Source organism: Euprymna scolopes, chromosome 2 (genome assembly GCF_053919585.1).
Source record: "Euprymna scolopes isolate OS-2025 chromosome 2, ASM5391958v1, whole genome shotgun sequence".
NCBI classification, from domain to species: Eukaryota; Metazoa; Mollusca; class Cephalopoda; order Sepiida; family Sepiolidae; genus Euprymna; species Euprymna scolopes.
This window is the reverse complement of record NC_136483.1, coordinates 12,785,401-12,796,355: the sequence shown is the minus strand read 5'-3', so window position 1 is coordinate 12,796,355 and position 10,955 is coordinate 12,785,401. Positions and strand designations below refer to the sequence as shown.

Below are 10,955 nucleotides of genomic sequence, written 5' to 3'. Positions count from 1 at the left end.
CCATCAGAGCGAAGTAAGTCGTTCTGATTGGCTATTAAAATGATGAGGGAAGTTCAAATAGAAAAAAAGCAAACAAAAAACTCTGAAACAATTGAACAAAATTTAATCTATTACAATTTTATTGATAAAAATTATCGGATTGTATAATATTCATCAACAACTTACGATATCCTTTATTGTTATATACTATGAATTCTCACACAGGTTTTAATCAGTCATTGTTCACTGATAATAAATGGCGGTGTTTCCTGGAGTCTGAAAGATAACAAGCTTCTCCAGGCTTCCAGTACTATCAACCTCTTTCAATAACCATTAAACGTTACTTTGCATTATTGCAACAGCTATTTACCATTGATTTTTTTGCTGGCATTAGATTAACTTTTTTCATGTTCCATATTCCTTTGGATTTTATGTCAAGATCGTGTATTTGCCTCATTTTTTTCGTTATTCTTCTTCACTAACTTGGAGTTTTCACACAGGCCATCATGAAAGAATACTCTTTGAGAACAACTTGTGGAGTCTGAATGACAACAAGTCTCCCCAGATTTTCAGTACTCTCCACCTATTTCGATTATTATTATTATTATTATTATTATTATTATTATTAATAATAATAATAATAATAATAATAATAATAATAATAATAATAATAATAATAATATACTCGCTAAGAGTTCTTAGACACGCCATGATCACTGATTACCTACTGAAAATAACCAGTGGGTTGCCTGGAATTTAGGTGACAACAAATCTCCCCTGATTTCCAGTACCATCCGGCTATTTCGGTAACTATTGTAATAACTTTTCATTATAGCAACAATCACGTATTGTTGACTTCTCGCTGACAACGACCAGTCACTTTCATTGTATTTCTAATTTTATTTCTTGGCTTTATTTAACAAAACATGGCGACAAGTAAACAGATTCTCTAAATCGCTCGACAACAACAATGCAATCATTAACACTTTCTTCATTTCATCACTTTATCTATCTTCCACTCCACTTCATTTCATCACTTTATCTATCTTCCACTCCACCCCTGAATTATGTATGGAAAATCCCTCGGTTTACAAGGATTTCTTCTAACAAGAATAAATACCTTTGGGATAATTTTCATTCCTATTTTTATAATGAATAGCATTATACGTTTAATTTACATAAAGTTCAGGTTCGGAGAAATGTCTTATTCAATAAGGTTCTCTCTTGTTTTTATTTGTAGGAGTTATTATTTTCTTGATATTCATTCTCATTAACATTTTTAGTGCGAAAAAAAAGCCCCTCTCACGGGAAGAGTGTCATTGAACTGGAACCAAATTAAAATTGCTTTAGTCTAGAAAGATTTCTTTTCGTGAGCCGAGTACAGGAAACGAAAAAAAAAACATGGTTTCAGCATTTTCAATTGTACTTATTCTATCCTGACTTTCATTGCATCTCCGCCTTTTCTTTTATATATTCAATTAGCAAAACCTATCGAAAAGTAAACAGATGCTTCAAATCGATTTCTGTCCAAAATTAGCAGCAGCAGCAACAACAACAACAACAACAGCAACAGCAACAGCAGCAACAACAACAACAACAGCGGCAACAGCAGCAACAACAACAGCAACAGCAACAGCAACAACAACAACAACAACAACAACATACGACATATATTCCACTACTCTTTATGCTACAATTGAGATTTTTAATTTCCTCTCTATATCTCTTTCCCTCTTCTGATGTTTCTCTTTTGTCTCTCTCTTTCTCTCTTTCTATAAATATACGCAGAAAGGTAATTGCTAAAAACAAACAAATTTAATTGGCCTTTTAAAGTGAGGACTCATTTTCTTGTATTGACTTAACCTAAAATGATAATCGAATTGTCTTTTTATTTTAGGACAGGAAATTTGGAGTAGCGGCATATTTGTTGTTTTATGAGCAAACTTTACTTTGTTTATATTTTAAATGTAGATGAGGAGATGTACTTAATATTTTTTCATTTATACAGTATTTGGAGGAGGGATTGCGTAGGGCAACTACTTGGTAAAATAAATAAATAGATAAACAAATAAAAAAACAAAACGAGCACGATGAAAAATTCACGTGTTTAATAAAGTAACGATTACAACGGTTAACGAATTTCACCGAACAATCTACACATTATAAACCAAACTATTTGTTCCAATTTGTTACCCTAACCCTAACCATAAACATAGACAAATCTGTGCCAAAAGCATAACCCTAACCATGACCATAACCCTAAACTAACTTTAGTTTTGTTAGTATCATGAGGAAGCACCGTAAAAAATGCCTCCCAACTCCACACACAGCGCTTCTCTACCCAAAACCCCTCAAAATTTTACGAATATTTTTTTTATTTAAAACGTTCTTCTATATTCCCGGGCAACGCAGAGACACGGGTCCTGCTAGTTGTAAATAATTTGTTAATGTTCCCAGTCTTGTTCTATGTTTTTATATTTTCGTTCTCTCTTTTCTCTTTTTAATTTTTTAGTTTTTATTTTATTCCGTATTTCTCATTCTTGTATAGTCCGAGTTTTCAATTCATCCAATGAGGACATTTTTCTTTCATTTTTGTTCGTTTTTCTTCTTCAATTTCTTTCTTTTCGCCTAAATCTTTTTCATTCTTCTTTCCTTTTATTCCCAGACACAATACTCTTTTCATTCGTCTTTATTCATTCGGTTTTCTTCTATCAATTAAAATACGTTTCCTTCCATTCTCCTCATCTTTTCTCTGCTTTAAGTGCTTTCAAACACGATAGATATCCTCTTAATTTTATGCTTAAAACAGCATACTTCTGCTAAAATGTCCCCCGAGCGTCCAACTACGTTTTTTTATTTTCAAGTACTCCTACAAAAATGGCCATCAATTCTTCCTCCATCATTGGAAAGAACTTTTGTTTTGTTACTGTTTAACAACAGATTGTTTATCTTTTCAATCTTTCCACCTTTTTTTTCTTATTTACTTTCGCCATTGTTTGACTCCTTTCGTCATTGTTCAACTCTTTTCGCCGACCGTTTGCACATGCGTATAGGTGTCTTTTTAAGGACGTCTCTTCAGTTTTGTGGCTTTTAGAACTGTCACATATGGAAATTTGCCCTCCTCCTCCTCCTCATGCACATGTCAGTGAGCGCGAATACGTTCAGTTTGATTTTCAATTAGTGTTGGGACGATTTATCAGAATCGGGAGTCGGAAAAATCGGAAGATTTTCGAGTATCGAAATCGGAAAAATTTTTGTCTATTTTCCAATGCCAGGATCGATTCTTGAAATTGTATTTTATTTTGTTTGCCTTTGTTTTTAAACAAAATCACCCAATATTGCTAATGATAAAATGATAAATATTTACAAATTTAAAAAGAATAAGAATCGGTAATTGTACCGGAATCAGAAAAATATTGAAATCGTCTCAACATACATTCTATTATATTGAAGATTTGGTATTAAAAATAATATCTAGCAGTTTAAAGTGTAAATCTAGCCGCATAGCATTAAAACTAACAGTAATACTCTCTATATCGATCTATAACTAATAATCACAGCATTGATAATAAATAAATGAATAAACTTCTTGGAATAATTTAACAAAATTGAAGTGAAGAATTTAACCAACGATCAAAGGGGAGGTAAATCTTACCGGACTCGAAACAGGCCAAATATTTGTAACACACTCATATCTGCTTAAAAGAGAATATTTTCGGCTCTGTGTTAGTTGTTCATCCATTTAAGGTGAAACTTACACAACTTTAAATGAAGCCCCCTCCTTTTTTTTTTTTTTTTTTTAGAAATTACAAGGTGGACGACTTAAAGAACCTTTTAAGCAGGGCAAGTCATCCAACTGTTATTTTGTTTTTACTTTTTCTTGGCATGAAGTTGATATACTGCAAAAATAAAACAAATGAAGCAAAAATTATATGTGAGTGAAATGTCATGACATTTAGGGTCAGCTGTTGACCTTAATTGGTTAGTTAGTGATGTAAGATGTGATATAAGAAGTATTTGAAGCTTACTTATACTTTTCTCAAGATACACGTAAAGCCTTTATGGTCGACAGTAAAGCCTACGTATGCATCCACTGTGGGAAGAAATATCACGTAATACCTTTACCCCTGTCCATCACGACAGACATAACACATCAACGTCATGCAATATGCCGCTTTGCGGTCCGTCTGTTGATGCATTATCAAGTGAACTTTAGTAAAAATATTTTTCTAGCTATGCAGATTGTCCCAGTCAACAGAATCACTGATCCTGTGCGATATCACTGTCAGCACGTCAGCAGAAAATCCAGCTGAACGAAATGCCAGTTTTCTTGAAAGCTAGGGCTATCCAATCTATTGTCTTCTGTTTTAATATATGATATAAGTGGAAGGGAAATGTATGCATAATATTTTTCATGCTGGGTTGTTGATCTCATCTCTCGAGGGGCTTAATTGTCTCTCCCTGGAAATTTCTTTGATTGATACACCATTTTGTTTAGGTCTATCAATTCAAATTAGTGACGACATTTTCATTTTGTATAAGTATAGTTTTTATTTTAATTTTATATACAAATACATTCGTCGTAAGCAAAAATAATGCCCAAAGACCAACACGTATTCTCACCAATCTCCAAAGACTAGCTAAACATTCATGCATAGTTTACCTCCTAACTAATTTATTATTATTCACTCCTGATCTGAAATGGAACACATACATCAAATCTGTTGCCAAGATCGCTGGGAAAATGGTTGAATCACTCTACCGTCTCAGAAGACATCTCACTGCCGATGCAATCCTCTATCTATATAAGAGGCAGGTATGCCCTAAAATGGAGTATTGTTGACACATCTGGGCAGGAGCTGCTCGGCGCGCCCTATCCAGCTTTGATAGAGTTCAAAACCGGCTTCGAAACCTAGTAGGTGATGCCTTTTCTCTTCCCTGCAACCTCTTTCCCACAGAAAAGACGTTGCGTGCCTATCTCTGCTCTATCATTATTTTCATGGCAAATGCTAGACTGAACTCAAATCTATGGTATAACTTGCCAAACCTTCACAAAAACACTCGACTAGTTACAGCCACTATAGATGATTTCCCTTACTCTCCAACTGTGCCTAAATCTAAACGCAGATTACATGAACAAAGCTTCGTCTCCAGAACTGGCTGCCTGTGGAACACAGTTCTGCTTCCCGGTTGAATACAAATGTAAACAAGTTCTTGTTAAACTATCTGTATAAAAGCCAAGTACGTCCAAGGATGGAATACTGCTGCCATATCTGGGCAGGAGCTGCTAAAAACAGCCTATCCTGCCTTGACAGAGTTCAAAATAGACTTCGTGGCTTAGTGGGGGATACCCTTTTCTCTACCCTGCAACCTCTCTCCCACAGAAGAGACGTTGCGAGCCTATCCTTGTTTTATCGTTATTTCCATGGCAGGTGCTCGTCTGAACTCCAATCTCTGGTCCCCCCTCGCCAATCTTTCACGAAAAACACCCGACTAGCTGAATCCACTATCAAAAATGTCCCCCACTCTTTATCTGTGCCTAAATCAAAACGTGGATTCCATGAACAAAGCTTCGTTCTTAGAACTGCACGTCTGTGGAACTCTGTTCCGTCTGCCTGCTTCCCACCTGACTACAACTTGGATGTGTTCAAGTCCAACGTTAACAAATTCCTAATGAACCGCCCCCTTAAGTAAACACTTCATCAAATCTCCACACTAACGTACTGTACTTGCAATAACCCTTATCTCTGAGTGGCTTCCGGGCCTTGATAAGTGGTGACCACCGTGTAAAAAAACAAAACAAAAAACATCCCTATAAATAATCAAATTCTACTTAATTAACACAATTATATTCCACCTTATATTCATTAATTCTTATCCTCGAGTGGCCTTCGGGTCTTGATAAGTGGTGATTCCCAAGTAAAAAAATATATTTAATTTTGTCTATCTGTCTATCCATCTATCTATCATTCCGTTCCTATCTATTTCAGTCCGTTACTATGCACCTATCTATCTAACTATCTAAAATCAATCCATATACTGATGAAATCTAATGAAATAGCTTTACTCGCGTATTCATGCCTTCAAACATGCACGCAAGTTATTTCATAACACTTAAACGCAATCTCGCACGTGCAAGACGCGCTGCCATATCAAAATTCTCACTCTAGGCTCCATTATTTTTGCACGCGTGCACAGAGAATAGCAGACTTTGGTACTCTCTGGTTTTATCAGTATCAAAAGCGACATTTTGAAAGGAGAGTCAGCAGATCAACCAACATCACGTAATGAATCAAGTGTGAGAGTGGTTCGCGTCTGCCTACCTGCAAGTCTTTGTGGTTGATAGTGGTGGTAGTAGTGGTGGTGGTTGGGTCCAAGACGTGCATTTCAACCATGACGCATAATCTCGCCTTGTCACACAACACTCGTATAATCTCGCCTGTATAATCTTCTCAGCTTTTGACGATTACAGATCCCACCACCTCTTTTCTTTTATTATCTCTTCGCTTCTTGGTGAACTAACACTCAGCTGACACAATCACCCGTGAACTCCGTCACATCCAAACGACATTCTAGCTTTCTATTGTATGTTCTACAAACACGCTTTATTTTTACAAGAATAATTTCCCTGTTGTTGTTGTTGTTGTTATTATTATTATTATTATTATTATTATTATTATTATTATTATTATTACGCTTATCGCTCCATCCGTTATCATGCTGTGCATCCCTAAAAAAGGAAAGTGGAATATTCCAAATAAATGTTGTCACTCTTGAAATATTAAAAAAAAAAAATTGGTGTCGCTGTTTAGGCAAAGCTAATAAAAATGATTTGTCTATCTTAGCCTTTTGGCTAAGATCAAAGTGTAGTATATGCTCTTCAGGTGCTACATTTCAATTTCTTCTCTCTCAATGGAAGAGAAATCCTTTACAACTAAGACAATTTTTAGACAATTTTTTCTCAACATTAAAAAACGACCATGGTGTCTAAATCTGTCCCGTGGGGAGGCATTGTGAATAGGTACTATGTTTAATGTAACAAAGTTTTAATATTAAAAAAGTAAACAGGAAAAAGTTATTTCTGATTTAATTACAAAACGCCCTGGAAATGCCACTTCTGATTAATTATAAAATGCAATGGAAAATGTCCGTTCTGATTATTTTTTTTGTTTACTTGCCTCCCCACAAGGACGGACTTGAACATGAGGTCGGCTAAAAATTTAGGGGGAAACCCGCTCCCCAAAAGGGGCACTCTGGTCAATAACAAAAATAAAAATTGTATCAGTAATGAAGGATTTCTCCTCCATTAACAAAGACCAAAAAAAGGGGGATTTAAGTCACTGGAATGCTGAAACTGATACTACACTCAGAAATTCGTCTTGAAGCAATGGTTGCCTAATCTCTAACCGTGTTAATGTTTTTATGTATTACTTTCGAAAAGCTGCTGAAACAGTTTATGATTTAAACATTACTTTATTGCAAGTATATTTTAAGCAGTCGGTTACCGGATATGAACTCAGTCCCGGAAATTACTCAAACCGTTTACGATTTAAACATGACCTTATTTCATGTATATTTTAAACAGTGGATTGGGGGATATTAAATCAGTCGCGAAAATGGGTGAAACCGTTTACGCATTACACAGTACTTTATTTAATGTATATTTTTAACATTGGGGTGGGAAATATGAAATAGGTTCCGGAAATGGCTGCAACCATTTACGTTTTGGACATTACTTTATTTAATGTATATTTTTAACAGTAGGATGGGAGATAAGAAGACGGTCCCGGAAATGGCTGAAAAATTTATTATTTATACATTACTTTATTTCATGCATATTTTCAACGGTGGGGTGGGGATTATAGTTACTTCCAGAAATGGCTGAAAGAGTTTACATTACATTATTTCATGTATATTTTTAGCAGTGGGTTTGGGATATAAAGTCAGTCCCGGAAATGGCTGAAACAGTTTAAGATTAAAAGATTACTTTATTTAATGTACATTTTCAACAGTGGGGTGGCGGACATGAAGTAAGTCCCGGGATTGAATGAGATGTGCAAATATATACTATCAGAAAGCGTCGCCCAGTATTAAATAAGATAGGTGGAAAACATATAGTAGCAAAATACCCAGCGTCGCCCGGGATCGAATGAGATAGATGAACGATATATATTAGCAGAATATGCGGCGTCACCCGGGATTGGATAAGATAGGTGAAACATATATACTATGAGAATACCCAGAATTGATTGATTTGTTTGTAATGAAATAATCAGCCCAGGCAATGTATCAAAGTTATTATTTAAGTAAGGGGGAGCGACATGGTGGGTTAAAGTTATGAAAATTATTATTGAAATTAGTAATATATCCAAGAATTATGAAAAATGATGAAACGTGAGTTACTTGATTGGTGTGTTTGTAATGATATAATCAGCCCAGATAATATATCAAATATATTACATAAGTAGGAGGGAGAGACATAATGTGGGTTTTTAATTATAAAAAGTATTGTCGAAATTAGTAACATATCCAGGATTATGAACGAAGATTTAATGTGAATTAATCGAGTGCGTGTTTATAATAAAATAATCAGGTCAGGAAATATATCAAAGTAATTATGTTAGTAAGAGAGGGCGATAAGGATGGTTTAAATTATGAAAAATAATTGTCGAAATTAGTAACATACCCAAGAATTATGAAAAATGATAATATGTTATTTAATGCATTAGTGCCATGAAATAATAAGGCCAGACATATATCAAAGTTATTATTTTAGTAAGTGGGGCGATGATGTGAGTTTAAATGATGAAAAGTGATTGTCGACATTAGTAACATATCCAAGAATTATGAAAAATGACGAAATGTGAGTTAATTGATTGGTGTGTTTGAAATGAAATAATCATCCCAGATAATATATCAAAGTTATTATTTTAGTATTTCTGATAATGTGGGTTAAAAATATGATGTAGTGTGAGTTAATTGATAGTTGTGATTTTATAAAATAATCAGCCCGGACAATATATCAAAGTAATTTTTTATTAAGAGAGGGCGACGAGGATGGTTTATATTATAAAAAAATATTGTCGAAATTAGTAACATATCCAAGAATTACGAAAAATGACGAAATGTGATTTAATTGATTGGCGTGTTTATAATAAAATAATCAGCCTAGACAATATATCAAAGTTATTATATAAGTAAAGGGGAAGGAGATAAGGGGAGATTAAATTATAAAACAATATTTTCGAAATTAGTAACATATCCAAGAACTACGAAAAAATGATGAAATATTAGTTAATTAATTGGTGTGTTTGTAAGGAAATAATCAGCCTAGAAAATATATCAAAGTTATTATTTAGTAAAGAGGGAAGGGCGAAAATGGGTTAAAATTATGAAAAATGATTGTCGAAATAAGTAACAATTCCAAGAATTATGACAAATGATTAAATGTGATTTCATGCATTCGTGTGTGTGTGTTTGTTTGTGTGTGTGTGTGTGTGTGTGTGTGTGTGTGTGTGTAATAAAATAATAAGCCCAGACAATATTTCAAAGTTATTATTTTATTAAGGAGGGGCCGATAATGTATCAAAGTTATTATTTTAATAAGGTTGGGCGACAACGTTGGTTTAAATTATAAAAAAATATTGTCGAAATTAGTAACATATCCAAGAATTACGAAAAATTATAAAATCTGAGTTGATTGGTGTGTGTTTTTGTAATGAAATAATCAGCCTAGACAATATATCAAAGTTATTATTTTAGTAAGGTGTCCGATATGGTGAGTTTAAATGATGAAAAATTATTGTCGAAATTAGTACGATATCCAAGAATTATTAAAAATGACTAAAATGCGAGTTAATTGATATTTGTTTTTTTTTAATAAAATAATCAGCTATACAATATATCAAATTTAATATTTTAGTAAAGGAGGGGCGATAATGTGGGTTGAAATTATGCAAAATTAGTGTCGAACATAGTAACATATTCAATAATTATGAAAAATGATAAAATGTGAGTTAATTGACCGGGTGTGTTTGTAATGAAATAATCAGCTAAGGAAATATATCAAATTTATTATTTTAGTAAGGGGCAGTACAGTTTTAATAAAAAAAACTTGAATAATATGATTGTGCCTTCATTAATGCTTAACAGAACGCCCACAGCATGCCCAACAACAATATATTACATATGAAAAATGCTGCTGTGAAATTTCCACAGGTCCCGCTAGTTATTATTATTATTATTATCTATATAATATTATGCTTGTCTCTCTTTCGTTAATCTGTACGTTACGTTAACAAAAAAACAAAAACAAAATACAAATACAATTTTTGAAGGCCAAACTGCCCACGACTTCAAGACGCCAAATTCACTAAATTAGGCTTTTCAAAACCAATTTAGCTGTTGTAAGTGCTCCGGTCATCATAGAGTAACCTAAGCAAGATTATTATTATTATTATTATTATTATTATTATTATTATTATTATTATTATTATTATTATTATTATTATCATTATTATCATTATTATTATTATTATTATTATTATTATTATTATCGAATCAGAGAAAAATGTTTCGATAACATAAAAGGAATGTTGGAAAGATAAAACAATTAGATTTTTTAATGGAATTGAATAGTATAAATAGATTCTTCAATCAATAAAATATTGCAGGTTTTTATGTAATAAAAATTGGAATGAGAGTTTTAGCAAAACAAATGTTAATTTAGAATAACAATGAGATTGACCTGGTCATGTGACGTTAGAGGGTTAACTACGTTAATGTATCTTTACATCATCAACGCTCTGATCCCCAGCTGGCATCAATTGTGATGGATGGCTCTCGTCTGGGTGAGGCCCCGTGTTTTGACAAGCTTCTGGGTTTGACCTTTACTCCTGATCTGAAATGGAACACGTACATCAAGTCTGTTGCCAAGGTCGCTGGAAAGATGGTGGGATCGTTCTACCGCTCCAGAA

At 33.6% G+C, this 10,955-nt stretch overlaps 1 pseudogene; it reads left to right on the top strand.

The window, feature by feature from the left end:
• The first annotated feature begins 6,811 nt into the window (after positions 1-6,811).
• On the top strand, positions 6,812-6,938 carry LOC145243477 (U2 spliceosomal RNA; annotated as a pseudogene).
• The last annotated feature ends 4,017 nt before the right edge of the window (positions 6,939-10,955 follow it).